The 18,132-nt window shown below is 43.5% G+C and overlaps 1 protein-coding gene across 2 annotated transcripts in view; it reads right to left on the bottom strand.

Moving 5' to 3' along the window:
• Positions 1-18,132, bottom strand: part of LARGE1 (LARGE xylosyl- and glucuronyltransferase 1) — a 398,517-nt gene that overhangs the window by 217,012 nt on the left and 163,373 nt on the right. The gene's annotated exons all lie outside the window — the stretch shown is intronic.

The raw sequence follows: 18,132 nt of genomic DNA, 5'->3' as shown, positions 1-18,132 counted from the left end.
AAAAAAAGGAAGAAAGCATCAAACTGGCAGCCTTCCAAAGAGAACAGGCGGCCCAAGAGGCAGCACACAAAAGAAAACTAGAAGAAGAAGAGGTGGCCCACCGCCGAGAAATGGAAAAGCACCAAAAAGAAATGGAAAAACAACAAAAAGAAATGGAAAAACAACAAAAAGAGAATGAAGAGAAGGAAAAACAGAGAAAACATGAACTGGAATTGGCAAAAGCTGGGCTGCATGTGCCAGCCAACCCTAACAACCCGGCGCCAAATATTGCTCCACAGCACAGGAAATTTCCCACCTACAAGGCAGGTGATGACACCGAGGCCTTCTTGGAAAATTTTGAAAGAGCCTGTCTTGGGTACAAGATCCCCGAAGACCAGTACATGGTAGAATTGAGGTCACAGCTCAGTGGACCTTTAGCAGAGGTGGCAGCTGAAATGCCTAAGCACCAAATAAATGACTATAAACTTTTTCTAACCAAGGCCAGATACAGGATGGGGATAACCCCAGATCATGCCCGTCGGCGCTTCAGAACCCAAAAGTGGAAACCAGAGGTGTCATTTCCCAAACATGCCTACTACATTGCAAAAAACTATGAGGCCTGGCTAACAGGAAACAACATTCAAACCTTGGAAGAACTGAACCTCCTCATACAAATGGAGCAGTTCTTGGATGGTGTTCCTGAAGACATCACACGGTACATACAAGATGGAAACCCCAAGAATATCGCTGAGGCGGGGGAGATTGGAGCCAAATGGATGGAACTGGCAGAAAGCAAGAAAGCTACTGTCAAGGGGAACGATTACCCCAGGGGGCACACAGACCATAAACCCTACAACCGAGGACAGCCAAAGACCCCACATACCACCCAAGTAAAGCCACAGATACCCTACCCTTCAACCTCACCAGTCTCCAGTAACTCACCTCGGCCCAGTGACCCATCAGATGGAAGATGCTTTAAGTGTAATGAACTGGGACATATCAAGGCCAAGTGTCCCAAGAACACCATGCGAGTGCAATTCATTACACCACCATCACACCCAAGATCCCCAGGCCCGGATGCCTCTCAAATACCCTTGGAGCGAAGGGAAAATTTGAGAGTGGGCGGAAAGAAGGTTACTGCGTGGAGAGACACGGGGGCACAAGTGTCAGCTATCCACCAATCCTTCGTTGACCCCAAATTCATCAACCCAAAGGCCAAAGTTACAATTTACCCCTTCATGTCACAAGCTGTAGACTTGCCTACAGCTCAACTGCCTGTCCAGTACAAAGCCTGGTCAGGAATGTGGACTTTTGCAGTCTATGACAATTATCCTATCCCCATGCTACTGGGGGAAGACTTGGCCAACCAGGTGAGGCGGGCCAAGAGAGTGGGAATGGTTACACGTAGCCAAACCAGGCAAGCTTCCAGACCCATTCCTGTTCCTGAACCGTCCACAGAGGCCCCGTCTGTGTTACCAGAGACCCAGACAGAGGTAGTGGACCCAGATTCCATGCCTACCACTGAAACAGCCACAGCATCTCCAGTCCCAGGCCCGGAACTGGAACAGCAACCAGCACCAGCAAGTGCAACCACATCTTCAAACTCAACGCCAGAGGGCGCCAGCGAGCCAAAACTGGCAGAAGCAACAGATAGCCATACCCAAAAGGCTCAGCCAGAGCCTGAAATACCCTCAGGTGCACCAGCGGAGAGCGGTTCACCAGCAACGGAAACAACCCCATCACCTACATCGCTTCCAGAGGGACCAAGCCCAAGTCCACAGTCTGAGGAAGAACTGGTGACCCCAGCCTCAAGGGAACAGTTCCAGACTGAGCAGGAAGCAGATGACAGCCTTCAGAAAGCTTGGGCGGCGGCACGGAGCACCCCACCGCCTCTCAGCTCTTCTAATCGATCCCGGTTTGTTATAGACCAAGGACTTTTATACAAGGAAATTCTTTCTGGTGGACACCGGGAAGAATGGCAGCCGCAAAAACAGTTGGTGGTTCCAACTAAGTACCGGGGGAAGCTCTTAAGCTTAGCCCATGATCATCCCAGTGGCCATGCTGGGGTGAACAGAACCAAGGACCGGTTGAGGAAGTCCTTCCACTGGGAGGGGATGGGCAAGGACGTTGCCAAGTATGTCCGGTCTTGTGAGGTATGCCAAAGAGTGGGAAAGCCTCAAGACCAGGTCAAGGCCCCTCTCCAGCCACTCCCCATAATTGAGGTCCCATTTCAGCGAGTAGCTGTGGATATTCTGGGCCCTTTCCCAAAAAAGACGCCCAGAGGAAAGCAGTACGTACTGACTTTAGTGGACTTTGCTACCCGATGGCCAGAAGCAGTCGCTCTAGGCAACACCAGGGCTAACACTGTGTGCCTGGCCCTAACAGACATCTTTGCCAGGGTAGGTTGGCCCTCCGACATCCTTACAGATTCAGGGTCTAATTTCCTGGCAGGGACCATGGAAAAACTGTGGGAAACTCATGGGGTGAATCACTTGGTTGCCACCCCGTACCACCATCAAACCAATGGCCTGGTTGAAAGGTTCAATGGAACTTTGGGGGCCATGATACGAAAATTCATCAACGAATTCTCCAATAATTGGGACCTAGTGTTGCAGCAGTTGCTGTTTGCCTACAGGGCTGTACCACATCCCAGTTTACGGTTTTCACCATTTGAACTTGTGTATGGTCACGAGGTTAAGGGGCCATTACAGTTGGTGAAGCAGCAATGGGAGGGGTTTACGCCTTCTCCAGGAACTAACATTCTGGACTTTGTAAGCAACCTACAAAGCACCCTCCGACACTCTTTAGCCCTTGCTAGAGAGAACCTAAAGGATGCTCAAAAGAGCAAAAGGCCTGGTATGACAGACATGCCAGAGATCGGTCCTTCAAGGTAGGAGACCAGGTTATGGTCTTGAAGGCGCAACAGGCCCATAAGATGGAAGCATCATGGGAAGGGCCATTCACGGTCCAAGAGCGCCTGGGAGCTGTAAACTACCTCATAGCATTTCCCAATTCCTCACTAAAGCCTAAAGTGTACCATGTTAATTCTCTCAAGCCTTTCTATTCCAGAGACTTACAGGTTTGTCAGTTTACAGTCCAGGGAGATGATGCTGAGTGGCCTGACGGTGTCTACTACGACGGGAAAAAAGACGGTGGCGTGGAAGAGGTGAACCTCTCAACCACCCTGGAACGTCTGCAGCGGCAACAAATCAAGAAGCTGTGCACTAGCTTCGCCCCATTGTTCTCAGCCACCCCAGGACGGACTGAACGGGCATACCACTCCATTGATACAGGTAATGCTCACCCAATCAGAACCCCACCTTACCGAGTGTCTCCTCATGCCCAAGCTGCTATAGAACGGGAGATCCAAAACATGGTACAGATGGGTATAATCCGCTCATCTACCAGTGCATGGGCATCTCCAGTGGTTCTGGTACCCAAACCAGATGGGGAAATACGCTTTTGCGTGGACTACCGTAAGCTAAATGCTGTAACTCGTCCGGACAACTATCCAATGCCACGTACCGATGAGCTATTGGAAAAGTTGGGACGTGCCCAGTTCATCTCTACAATAGACTTAACCAAGGGGTACTGGCAAGTACCGCTAGATGAACCTGCCAAGGAGAGGTCAGCATTCGTCACCCATGCGGGGGTGTATGAATTCAATGTCCTTCCTTTCGGCCTTCGAAATGCACCCGCCACCTTCCAGAGGCTGGTAGATGGTCTACTAGCTGGACTGGGAGAATTTGCAGTTGCCTACCTCGATGATGTGGCCATTTTTTCAGACTCCTGGCCCGAACACCTACTACACCTGGAAAAGGTCTTTGAGCGCATCAGGCAGGCAGGACTAACTGTTAAGGCCAAAAAGTGTCAAATAGGCCAAAACAGAGTGACTTACCTGGGGCACCAGGTGGGTCGAGGAACCATAAACCCCCTACAGGCCAAGGTGGATGCTATCCAAAAGTGGCCTGTCCCAAAGTCAAAGAAGCAGGTCCAATCCTTCTTAGGCTTGGCCGGATACTACAGGCGATTTGTACCCCACTACAGCCAAATCGCTGCCCCACTGACCGACCTGACCAAAAACACCCAGCCACATGCAGTTAAGTGGACTGATGAGTGTCAAAAGGCCTTTACCCAACTTAAGGCAACGCTCATGTCTGACCCTGTGCTCAGGGCCCCGGATTTTGACAAGCCATTCCTAGTAACCACAGATGCATCTGAGCGTGGTATAGGAGCAGTGCTCATGCAGGAAGCAACAGATCACAATTTCCATCCTGTCGTGTTTCTCAGCAAGAAACTGTCTGAGAGGGAAAGTCACTGGTCAGTCAGTGAAAAGGAATGCTATGCCATTGTGTACGCCCTGGAAAAGCTACGCCCATATGTTTGGGGACGGCGGTTCCAACTACAAACTGACCATGCTGCACTAAAGTGGCTTCATACTGCCAAGGGGAACAACAAGAAACTTCTTCGTTGGAGTTTAGCTCTCCAAGATTTTGATTTTGAAATTCAACACATCACAGGAGCTTCTAATAAAGTTGCTGATGCACTCTCCCGTGAGAGTTTCCCAGAATTCAGTAGTTAAAAAGTGTTCTTAAAATGTAGAAGTCTGTTAGTTATATACTTAGGAGTATATGTAAAGGTGTATGTGTTGTATTAATCTGTTTATTTTCAAGTTCTAGAAGGAAATCGCCGCCAGTGAGCTTCCCCACTGTCTGCAATTTGGGGGGCGTGTCATAAACAGATAGCTAAGGGTTAATGTCTCTTTCACCTGAAGCACCTGACCAGAGGACCAATCAGGAAACCGGATTTTTTCAACTTTGGGTGGAGGGAATTGAGAGTCTAAGGTCTTTGTTTTCTGGCTGCCTGCTTTCTCTGAGCTTTGGAGAAGTAGTTCTACTTTCTAGTCTTCTGTTTCTAAGTGTAAGGACAAAGAGATCAGATAGTAAGTTCTATGGTTTTCTTTTCTTTGGTATTTGCATGAATATAAGTGCTGGAGTGCTTTGATTTGTATTCTTTTGGAATAAGGCTGTTTATTCAATATTCTTTTAAGAAATTGCCCTGTATTGTGTCATCTTAATACAGAGAGACCATTTGTATTTTTTCTTTCTTTTTATATAAAGCTTTCTTTTAAGACCTGTTGGAGTTTTTCTTTACTTCAGGGAAATTGAGTCTGTACTCACCAGGGAATTGGTGGGAGGAAGAAATCAGGGGAGATCGGTGTGTGTTAAATTGGCTAGCCTGATTTTGCATTCCCTCTGGGGGAATAGGAAAGTCCTTTTTGTTCCAGGACCGGGAACAGAAAGGGGGAGTCACTCTGTTTGGATTCACAGAGCTTGTGTCTGTGTATCTCTCCAGGAGCACCTGGAGGGGGGAAGGGAAAAAGGATTATTTCCCTTTGTTGTGAGACTCAAGGGATTTGGGTCTTGGGGTCCCCAGGGAAGGTTTTTCAGAGGGACCAGAGTGCCCCAAAACACTCTAATTTTTTGGGTGGTGGCAGCAGGTACCAGGTCCAAGCTGGTGACTAAGCTTGGAGGTTTTCATGCTAACCCCCATATTTTGGACGCTAAGGTCCAAATCTGGGACTAAGGTTATTACAGTCCCCAAAAGAACATCCATACCTCACTTTGACTAATAACTGTTTAAGCCACTGAACCTAGGGTATCTGCAACTTTTGCCTTTTGTGCCATCCTTGGTAAAATACCCCTTCACTTTAGCAATATGTTTGAGTGGTTTTGGAGACCCACCAGGACTAGCATCTGCATAGCTTAGCTGATGAAGTATCTTCAGTATTTGTCTCCAAGTCGAGGCAAGTACCTCAGAGGTTTGGAGTACCACAGACCTGAGCAGCTATAACAGTTACAATATTATGTGTTTTCCTCTGAACATGGCACTGGTTCTTTCAGCAGTATTTGTTTTCTGCAGATAACCAAATTTCCTAACTAAATGTTAAGATTCCCATCTTATTTGTAAATTAAAAACAAGAGCCAGCAAACATTAACATACCTTGTTAATTTCTTTGCCTACAAAATAACCTCTCTTTCTTTCCCTCTTCCTGTCTCCCTCCTTATCTTCCCTCCCTGCTTGCATTGCCTGGCAAAATTAATGTGTCCACAAGAAAAGGACTAAAAATAACATCTCCCACCTATTTCTTCCAGAAGCGGAGCTGAAAGAAAATAAGGTTTTATCAGGATGGGCATTGAGAGGAAGTAAGATTTTATCAGGGACTTGGCTTGACAAAGATAACATGTTATCAAGAGAGGACCTTGGCAAAGATAACAAATTATCAATATCAGGAGTGAAGCTTGGGGAAAATAATGTGTTAATACCTATTAGGTTCTAAATCAAGCATCTGTGCGCTTGATGAATTGTTATTTTTTCCAAGACCCACTCCTGCAAAGATCCTGATTTTTTGGCAGACGATGCTTCTGGATAACACTTGGTGGAAACGCTTTCTCTAGTAGCACTAGAGGGATTTTCTCCTTTTTAAAATGTTCTTGATGAAGGATGCCAGCCTGACAGCCCTTGAGGTTAGAATTTCTATACCCAGAACAGGATAGCAGGGCACACTTCCATACAAAGTCTCTGCAAGTATTTCAGGAAGACCACATGTAGGGGAAAGAAGGGCAATCAGGCCCTAATACCCATTCTGCCCTTGACCTCTCTCTACCAAGTCTGGGAATTGTTGCCTATTATAATGATGGTTTCTGGGATGTAAGCACTTGCCTACTAAGATGCAGACTGAGAACAGCCATCATTAATCAGATGGTAATGGCTTTTGGTCACTACCAACCATTTCTGGATAAGGAACGGCCAACTCAAACTGAAAATGCTCCATATCTCATTACTAATCCCCTGAGCTGCTACGTAGGCAAAGTACAATTACAGTCAGCTCCTGAAAATGAGAAACAATTCACAGTAGTGTGAACAAACCCAAATCATTACCTTAGTGTAGCAGAACGTGGGTGCCTACAATCATTATTTGCCCATCCCTGGGATAATTATGCTTGGAACTAGGAGGGGAGTTGCGCAAGGGAGTAGGAACATGGGGTGAATAATAAAGCACACTAAGGAAATATCCATTAAATTATTTCTGCAGGGAAGATCTTGTAGCCAGCTGAATTTTTCTGGCTTATAGTGGGGAGCAGGAGGGAAAACAGCAGCAGCTGCTAATTTTAAGATGTTCTGTGGAAGAATTGCACCTCCTTTTGACATTCACCAATTGGATACCTCACCCTTGGGCCCAGCAACCTCATAATTCACGGGTGTGACCATTTAAGTGAAAACAGTACCTACTACAGCCCTTATTCAGAAGTCCAGCCCTATTCTGCAAAATGCATGTTCAACTTTAGGCAGGTGCTTAACTCCCTCTAAAGTTAAGCATGTGCAAAAGAGCAGTCAAAGGCTGTTATTCCTCACAGCTGTACACCCTGCTGCTGCTATCATTAAGGACACTGGGGGACAAAGGAGAAGAATTGTTCCATATTGGCTTCTGCTCAAGAAAAAAAGATGGAGAGGCAGAAAGAAAAAAAACAACACCCCCCAATCAGTGTTTTCCAATGCTTTTTAAAAGCACAACATTGGTAAGAAAATAGTATTTGCAAGCTCATAAAAGGGTATTACAGATACCTTTAGGTTTCTAGAACTGCCACAACAGTAACCACAGGCAACAGACAAAAATGCTAACTCAGGGCCTAGTAGTAGTTAATTCAGATTCTCCTGCTGATGAGTTGGCTCAGCTGCTCATCAATAGAGACTCCAGCTGATAATTATTAAGTTAAACTTCTGAGCAGTATTTGCATATGTAAAGGGCGCTTTCTCTGCTGTAACAACAATGAAGACTAGAATGCATTTCCTGATTGTACAGCACTTGCATTTAGGGGATTTGGGTGAGGCGGCCTACTTTACATATGCTTTCGTATACTAATCATGTCAGCCATTTAGGAAAACTAAAAATCTACACTTGAACATACAGACATATACATGCGGATGCAAAAATCTGTTGACCTAAATTTAAGAGTTAAATATTTTTATAGCTCAAACTGAGCCAAAACACCCTTAACAAGAACCCTGTCATTTTCTCAAAAAACACAAATGTTAGAGTCTGGAAATTCCAAATTAAGGTTCCATCTTAAAGAGAAACCCCAAATATTGAAAAGATAGGCCAATACACAAGTGAGACATCCAAATAATAACCTTAACTCTGCTGTCATAGCACCATCATGAGAACAACCAGAAACCAGAATGTAGTTTTCTGGCTAGATAACATTTTCTAAAGTGCTCTTGTTGAAATAAGAGATAGTGCTTTTCAATGTTAGAAAATTTGAAAAATGCTTAAGAATTGCTCTGTGACAAGAGACCCTGCAGACCTTGCAAACCATTCGGAACTCCAGTGGACAATACAAATTGACCACAGATGCAGACTATTGTTTCCAAGACATCCTCTGACCTCCATATGTAACTTTCTCCTCCCATTTATAATACTGGACCTCTTGTCTGCCACATGGCTTTCCATCTTCTACTTCCTCCAGACTGGAACCACCTGCTCTGTATCATTCTCAGCTAGCCACTCCCCCCATCATGGCCATGCCCACTTTGCAAGCCATGCTTCAAACTGAGGCATGCATATAGAGGATATGGATGTTTTTACATATACAGTCTTCCACATTTTGTTATTTCGGTAACACTGCCTTCAGTTTACATAATAACTAGACCTGTTTGAATACTAGGTTATTTTTCTATGGAGATTTTCAACTTTTCATTAACAAAAAAAAAACCTAAAAAAATTTAACCCACTTTGGGGTTTGGGATTTTCCTGATGAAAATTCCAAAATTACCAAGGAAAGCACACATCTTCCATGAAAATGTTTATTTAATCAAAAATCCAATTTAGAAATTTTGAAAGATTTCCAACCAGTCCAATTATAACACCATAGAACCTCAGAAGGCTCACCTAATGCTCGTATAGCACTGCAAGAGAAGCGACATATGTATTTACATTTGCTTCAGGGATAAGAGAAGCCAAAAACCCTGCAAAAACAGTAGGAAAATCTTTGTGTAACCCAAATTTACACAGTGTGGCTCTTCATCTTCCAGTAGTGGCTGGACCATATAGAGGTTTATGAGTCCATGTCGTGGTATAATTCCTCACTCTGAACCTTAGCGTCCAAAAGATGGGGTACCAGCATGAATTCCTCTAAGCTCAATTACCAGCTTAGTACTTGTAGCGCTGCTACCAACCAGGAATTCCAGTGCCTGGTACACTCTGGTCCCCCCAAGACCCAGTCCCTCTGGATCTTAACACAAGGAAAGTAAACCCTTTCCCTCACCGTTGCCTCTCTCAGGCTTCCCCTCCATGGGTTACCCTGGACGATCACTGTGATTCAAACTTCTTGAATCTTAAACCAGAGAGGAAAATCCACCTTCTCCCCTCCTCCTCTCTCCCCCTCCCAGACTCTCCCTGAGAGAGAAAGTAATCCTAATACAGAGAGAAAATAACCTCTCTCTCCCCCTTCCCTCCTTTCTCCCCATCAATTCCCTGGTGGATCCAGACCCAGTCCCCTGGGGTCTCACCAGAATAAAAAAACAATCAGGTTCTTAAACAAGAAAAACTTTTAATTAAAGAGGGGAAAACAGTAAAAATTATCTTTGTAAATTTAAGATGGAATATGTTACAGGGTCCTTCAGCTATAGACACTGGGAATACCCTCCCAGCCTAAGTATACAAGTACAAATTAAAATCCTTTCAGCAAAATACAAATTTGAACTCCTTCCAGCCAAACACACATTTGCAAATAAAGAAAACAAAAATAAGCCTAACTCGCCTTAACTACCTAATACTCACTATTCTGAACCTATAAGAGCCTGTATTGGAGAGATTGGAGAGAGCCCCCAGAGTGAACAACCACCAAACACTAACAGCACACACAAACTTCCCTCCCTCAAGATTTGAAAGTATCCTGTCCCCTGATTGGTCCTCTGGTCAGGTGACAGCCTGGCTCACTGATCTTCTTAACTCTTTACAGGCAAAAGAGAGATGAAGTACTTCTGTTCCATTAACTCTTAACTCTCCATTTATGACAGTCCACAACTACAGCTTTTACATTAACAGACCTGGGTCGTTTAGCTCAGACTGCACAGGCTGGTGCTTTTAGATCCAATCTGAGGCTCAATTCCTGCTGTTCCCCACCCACCACACATTATGTCTGCAACAAATACTCATACTAAACTCTGTGTCAGCTGCTTAAAACTTTCTAGAAATATTTTACTCGAAGATGAGATATGTGAAGCCTGAGGTGGGTTAGGTTGGTTTTGGCTAAGCAGAGAGGGTGGGATGAAAAACAGAGGTATGATGAGATGTGGGTGTCTAGCATCTGAAAATCAGGCCTAAGGCTTACAGCTGGGAGTTAGTTTCAATGTAACTATGGAGGAACCCATGTCCATGCCCATATATATTGTTATGGCAGTAGTCATGAGATGGCGTTATGTGTGGTCTTATAAGTTCTTTTTCATAGCATGCAAGCATTCTTCAGTCTTTGAAGAAACGCTGCAGTTAGTTTTAGGATACAATCTGTGCTGGGTGGTGTGACAAGCAGTATGTATGTTTGCTCTACGCCTTAATGTTTGTATCTGGAGTCTATTCTCGGGGAAAAGGTGCTGCCTTCTAGGGTTGCCAGGCATCCATTTTTTGACCGGAAAGCTCAGTCAAAAAGGGACCTTGGTAGCTCCGGTCAGCACCGCCGACTGGGCCGTTAAAAGTCGGGTTGGCAGCGCAGTGGGGGCCCAGGGCTGCTCCCAGAAGCGACCACCAGGTCCCTGCAGCCCCTAGACACACGAGCAACCAGGGAGGCTCCATGCACTGCTCCCACCCCGAGGGCCAGCTCCACAGCTCCCATTGGCCAGGAACTGTGCCAATGAGAGCTCCAGGAGCAATGCCTGCAAATGTGGGGGCAGCGCCTGCAGACGTGGGGGCAGCGCCTGCGGGTGCGAGAGCAGCATGCTGAGCCTCCCTGGCCGCCCATGCATCTAGGGCTGCAGGATCCTGGCGGCTGCTTCCTAGGAGCCACGTAAGCACAGCCGAGAACCCGCACACCAAACTCTTTGCCCCAGCCCAGCATCCCCTCTCGCATCCAAACTCAGCTGCCAGACCGCGTACCTCCCCACCACCCTGCCCCAGCCCCTTCCTGCACCCCAAACTCCTCATTCCCAGCTCCACTCCAGAGCCCACACCCCCTCCTGCACTCATAACCCCTCAGCCCCAGCCCAGAGCCCCCTCCTGCACCTCAAATCCCTCATCCCTGGCCCCACCCCAGAGTCTGCACCCTCAGCCAGAGTCCTCACTCCCCCCACCTCATTTCCCCCCCCCCCATGCCCCAACCCGGAGCCCTCTCCTGCACCCTAAGCCCCTCATTTCTGGCTCCATCTGGAGCCCACACCTCCAGCCCAGAGCCCCACCCCCACATCCCAACCCCCCTGCCTGGAGCCTGCTCCCGCACCCCAAACCCCTCATCCCCAACCCCACCCCAGAGCCTGTACCCCCAGCCGGAGCCATCACCCCCTCCCGCACCCCAATCCCCTGCCTCAGCCCAATGAAAGTGAATGAGGGTGGGGGAGAGCGAGCAAAGGAAGGAAGGGAGATGGAGCAAGCAGAGGTGGGGCCTTGAGGAAGGGGCGGGACCTCAGGGAAGGGCGAGGAAGGAGTGTTCAGTTTTGTGCTATTAGAAAGTTGGCAACCCTAGCTGCCTCTGAAATAGGCATAAATGTTTTGACTGAGATTTTTGAAAGAGAGGATTGCCTGTATGCTGACCAACCACCTCTTGTTCAAGGACTGCTTTTATTTACAGATTATATGAAAGTTAAATTAAGAAAATACCCAGATTTCACATGACTTATTTATCTTCCAATAGGAAAGCAATCTGCAAGGCCTGCAAGTCTGCTAACTGCTCAGAACAGAAGCAACAGTACAAACATGCATACACACACACACACAACCTAGCTCTCTCAGGCAACGTGACCTCTCTACTTCCTAAAAAAATATTTTTACATGCATAATACAAGTGGAAATACCGCAAGTTTATTTTTCTAATTTAACATACACCTGTGTTATTTCAAAGGTGACAGAATAGTGCATAAGTTATTAATAGTCTTCTAGTATTCAGAGCTTTCTGTTCTCCCCACTCATTTCCATCACTTTTCATTCGTTGCACCTGTCATTAAGCCACTTCAGTCCTGAAGAACAGTGAGAGAAAAATGCAAATAACTGCACATTCACAATACACGATGCCTGATCTCTGTTATGACATTTATCTTCACTTGTGAGGAGAGACAAAATAACTCATGAGTGAGTTCCCCTCCTTCTTTATGAAGAAAAATGTCATAACAGATCATCATCTAGCAGATACAGCAAAAAGTCTCACAAGTAGCTAGCAAAAGTAAAATCACTTCATAGCTGTGATGCAAACAGTAAGCAATATTTCACAGCTATGACATCAGGGAGGTGAAATATGACTTTTAAAGTGACAAAAGAAAAAAAAACAAGCCAGATTTTGAAAAAAAAAATAAAATCGTGGTGTACAAAATAAAGTGACCTGGGTGGTGACTGGCTGAATTACCTCTGACAGCATTGCCCAACCATAAGCTGTCCATAAGTGTTCCTGTAAACTGAACTAAATTTGTTAGCATATTTAAAAGCTCTCTGTTTCTCTGTGACCCTATGTTTTCTAAACAGAAAGCCAAAAAATTGCCAGATCTGGACAACATATTGACAGATTCCGGTTAAAACACATTTTTCTTTTAAAAAACTTTAGCATATCCATCAGGCTATAACCTTACAGTTCTGATGAAATCACACACCACAAAGGGTGAAATCCTCACCCCACTGAAGTTAATGGCAGTTTCACCATTAGCTTCAATGAGATCAGAGTTTCACCCAAGGGCTTTCCGCCACTAGTTATGTCACTAGGTTCCACTGAAATGTATTAGCAAAGGAAATCTTTCTAGGGGCAGGATTAAACCCCCCCAGATATTTTGCTATAATTAAATAAATATAAATAAAAGTATCCCTCCTACTGAGGTACAGGTGGCAAGTATATCGTGAATCTGAGGTCACTCCTACAGAAGCTACTGTAAGGAAAATTAATTCTTTATATGATTTTGTATTGATTTATATCTTGATCATGCTTGAAGTCAATGTGAGTGTTGGTCCATTTGCAAAGAATGAGCTGCATATACAAGAATCATTAGACTAGATTTTATATTTATGGTGATGGTCACAGTCAATATATAGGAAATTTACTGAGCTTTACATTTTTTTTTTTTGTTATAGACGCAAACACAGCACATTAGGAGCATAATCCCATTTCCACCAAAGTCAAAGGCAAAACTCATTGATTTCAATGGAAGCAGGAATGGTTCTAATATTTCATGAAATTTTGCATGCATAGGCCATACTGTTATTAATCATTTTTATGTAGCACCAGAAATGCACACAGCACTCTACTGTGGTAGGTCAGTATGTGGTCACGTCTCCTGTGCCCCATCACAAACAAACAGTGTTTCCTGTGCAGCAAACAAAAGAATACCTTTTCAGAAAGGCTGCATTTACTAGGTTTAGATATCACCAAACAGAGGAAATCAGATATTGTAGCCTAATGTATGAAGTGCGTCTCACATACTAATTCAAGTTTAGGTTCTGATTCACAGAAGCATTTAAACATATGTGTAAGTTTATCCCTATTCAGGACAATACTTAAGCATGTGCTTAGCTTTAATCATGCATGTAAGCCCTATGGATGTGCTTAAGTGCTATCTTAAATAGGGATGTTTTTCTGAATCTGGGAAGTAGAGCTCAATTCTTGCAGGCTTGTTACAAAAATACTCTCTATTTTCTTCGCCTTTGTCAAATGGAGCAATACCTTTCCACATAATTTTGTCTTCAAATAAATTTCTTAAATGCAAAATATTTTTTGTAGAAGGATTTAATAAAATAAATACTATTAATATATGATTTTACCTAAACTTTTTGTAGGCTAGCTTGTGACTGGAAGTCATAGCCAGTGGTCTCCACACATTACACATACAGTGCACTAACTGTTTGTTTGAGTTCTTTGGCAAGATTTATTTTTTTATTTTCCTTTGTCAATATAAATGCTTCTACCGCATTCTGAACCAAAGGGACTTTATCTGGTTGCTGATTATAGCCTTGCAATCTCCCTTAATTTTTGTTGGTGTACTTTCATTAAAATTTCTATTAACCTTCTTTCATCAATGTGATTAAAGACCAATTCATTCTTATCACTGTTCTAAAATAGAACAGATCAAACCTAACCAAAAATATCTCACATGTACAAAAAAAAAAGTCAAGCTGGAAAATAATAGTTCTGGTAACAGGAAAGTGGTGGCTCAGTGCCCTACAATCAGGTTCTGGAAAAGTCAGCTTTCCGGGTCAACAGCGACAGGTAAGAGCATTTATTCAGCACGGCACTATGCCATAAAGAGTTACGTTTCAGCAGGAAGTGTCAAGTAGCCATACATCCTGCAGGACTCTATACAGTGAAACAATTCTTGTTCCATTTCACACACACAGAGACAGAAATCGATTGTAAAGACTGAGGCAGACAACGGCAAGCTACATTACAGCAGCATCAGTACTATGTTTGTAAGTTATTTCCTGTTTTTAGTTAAATTGCCTAGGGTGGTTTTGGAATCTTTACATGCCTAATGTTAAATGTTTTTGCCCAGTATGCTATCAGTCACAAATTCAGAAGGACAATTAAAGAGTTACCAATTCTTGGTTGCTTTGTTAGGAGTTTTTAAAGACTACTAAATCAATGCCTTTTCTGAGGTAATAGTTGGCATTATTTTAAAGTTTTCAAGAAGGGAACATTAGTCCAAATGGAAGATGTATACCAAAAAAACAAAAGGAAATAGATTTCATTGTTCATTTAGTCAGTCACTCCCTTTTGGTTTGTCTTTAATAGAGACATAATTCAGATTCATATGCATTCCAAATACTATATAGAGAAAATCATTTATGTACATTGGTGCCTCTCCAATATTTGTTCCTTTCATTGCCACCATCTGGACACCTGAGCTGCAGACTCCAGCTGAAAAGTTCAGACCAAACATAAAATAAAACCAACTCAGTTCCATTACACAGGCAAAGGTGCCAACCCTAAACAGGTTGTTAGCTAGTGAAAATTTAACTCTGGCAATAATGTACAATGCAAATTCTGACATCACAATTACATTTTATTTCATTTAGGATGTACTCCTTTTATGAGTGATCTGTTGTCATAAACAGATAGCTAAGGGTTAATGTCTCTTTCACCTGAAGCACCTGACCAAAGAACCAATCAGGAAACTGGATTTTTTCAACTTTGGGTGGAGGGAAGTTTGTGTCTGAGTCTTTGTCTGTCTGCCTGCTTTCTCTGAGCTTTGGAGAAGTAGTTCTGCTTTCTAATCTTCTGTTTCTAAGTGTAAGGACAAAGAGATCAGATAGTAAGTTATATGGTTTCTTTTTTTGGTATTTGCATGAATATAAGTGCTGGAGTGCTTTGATTTGTATTCTTTTTGAATAAGGCTGTTTATTCAATATTCTTTTAAGCAATTGACCCTGTATTTCGTCACCTTAATACAGAGAGACCATTTGTATGTATTTTTCTTTCTTTTTATATAAAGCTTTCTTTTAAGACCTGTTGGAGTTTTTCTTTACTTCAGGGAAATTGAGTCTGTACTCACCAGCGAATTGGTGGGAGGAAGAAATCAGGGGAGATCTGTGTGTGTTGGATTTGTTAGCCTGATTTTGCATTCCCTCTGGGTGAAGAGGAAAGTGCTTTTGTTTCCAGGACTGGGAACGGAGAGGGGGAGTCACTCTGTTTGGATTCACAGAGCTTGTGTCTGTGTATCTCTCCAGGAGCACCTGGAGGGGGGAAGGGAAAAAGGATTATTTCCCTTTGTTGTGAGACTCAAGGGATTTGGGTCTTGGGGTCCCCAGGGAAGGTTTTTCAGGGGGACCAGAGTGCCCCAAAACACTCTAATTTTTTGGGTGGTGGCAGCAAGTACCAGGTCCAAGCTGGTAACTAAGCTTGGAGGTTTTCATGCTAACCCCCATATTTTGGACGCTAAGGTCCAAATCTGGGACTAAGGTTATGATATCTGTCTTTCCCTGCATCACTTGCTCAGGCCTTAACAAGGTCCTGGTGATCCTTAATACTTTAGGGCAGGTCTATTGTTCAAACACTGCAGCGGCACAACTGCACCAGTGCAGCTGCACCACTGTAGTGCTTCAGTGAAGATGCTACTACGTAGATGGGAGAGCTTCTCCAGTTGGCATAATTAATCTACCTCTGTGAGAGTCAGAAGCTATGATGATGAGAGAGAATCTCTCCTGTCGACACAGCACCATCTACACCATGGGTTAGCTTGGTATAACCACATCGTTTTGGGCTGTGGATTTTCACACCCATGAGTGATGTAGTTCTACAGATGTAAGTTTATAATGTAGACCTTACCTTAACGTCAAAACCCACCATTCCCCAAATACCCTCTTCACTTCTAAATTTCTGCCAACTCTTATCTTCATCTTCTGTGTAGCTGTGCAAACAGTAATTCTTCATCATAGGCTGATACTGATCCTGCTCCATAGCATTAGCCAGCAAGAAAAAAAAAGTTTGAATTCTCCAGCCCTCTCTCTCAATTTTAGCCTTCAGCAGCCCAAGCAGAGCTCAGTTGGTTAGATTAGATATATCAGTCATGCATGAGAGACCTGCAATCAGGCCTAAACTGAAGTTTCCCACAATCACACAGCTACCAAATTTTATTTAACAAAGGAGGCCACGTAGGAAGTCTATGTTGCATTCTTTGCTACATTCCTTGGCAACACATTGTCTGAATTTAGCATGTCATATAATTTACAATGCTTGAACATCTACTGTTTTAGGAAGCAAAGCTGTGAACCCTGCTTGTGACTATTTTTGGTTAAAAAAATTAGCTAAATTTCATGTGTAATTTTGTTGGGTTCTTTTTAGCTAAATGTATAATTCCTTGCCAGATGGTGTTTGAGTTATCTAAACTATTACCCTAAACTTAATTAGGGATGAACTAAGGTAATTAAGCAGGGGGTGAGGTGGTAGAAGTATTCAAGGACATCCAACATCCAATATAAAATACAACTTTATATATCTGAGATGGGAATTAATCATAAAAGTGTGCTTAAAATGCAAATTCATTCAGAAACAAACTTGACTTAAACAGTAGTTACTTGCAAATAGTTTAAGATGTGACAAATTCTGAACTACTGAAGTGGGCACAACTCCCGATGAGATCTTTAAAGAGTATGGCTCACTTATAAATATTATCGGTATACTATAACTGAAAGTCACCAGATGGTGCTATTTCAGATAGTCTTAACAGTGGTTCTTGAAGAAATGGTCCATTGTTAATTGTGGTGCAGTTCTTTTAGACTGTTTCATGGCAAGTGAAATTTGTTACCTAATTAAGTCTTGACGGGAATTGTTTCAGAGTTGTAGAACTAATGGAACTGCTGCCCGCAGTATATACAGACAAATATATAATAAGTGCCTTTGAATAAGTGATGAGGAAGTTAATGGAGAAATTGAGTGGACCAAGTTGTGCTGTTAACATTTTATGTGACCTCTTTTTTGTTGCCAAAAATTCTAGATAAGTTGGCAATGAACTGGTATGACAGACAGATAAGGCTACAGGATAAAACAGAAGTTTCAAACGCATTTGGGGAGCAGTTTCAAACAAAACTTTTTAAATTATAAACTAAAGGCTACTTGAAGGAGAAATGTCTATTAAAACTTGGAGAAAATATTCCTATTTTATTATTTAAAATCCAGCTCCGCAAAGGCTGTGTTGGCAAGAATCGTACATTTCAAGATAAAAGCAGTTTAGGATAATTTGTTAGCTCTGTGTCCACTATCCACTCTCCTAAAAGGATACATATTTCAGGACTGTTAGACACTTTTAGATGAAATAGAATGGCAAGGGAAATATAGATATGTTATGTTTCTGGAATACACAGGCAGAGCCATAACTAAGAATTTTAGCACCCACTGGCGAAGCGGGGGGCACGCAGGGGCATGCAGGGTCACGTGCCCCCCAATCCCGATGTCTGCCTCCCATTTAGTACAG

This window comes from Gopherus flavomarginatus, chromosome 1, assembly GCF_025201925.1.
Source record: "Gopherus flavomarginatus isolate rGopFla2 chromosome 1, rGopFla2.mat.asm, whole genome shotgun sequence".
NCBI lineage: Eukaryota > Metazoa > Chordata > Testudines > Testudinidae > Gopherus > Gopherus flavomarginatus.
Note: the sequence above shows the minus strand (reverse complement) of the source record. Positions and strands in the feature narration are given on the sequence as shown.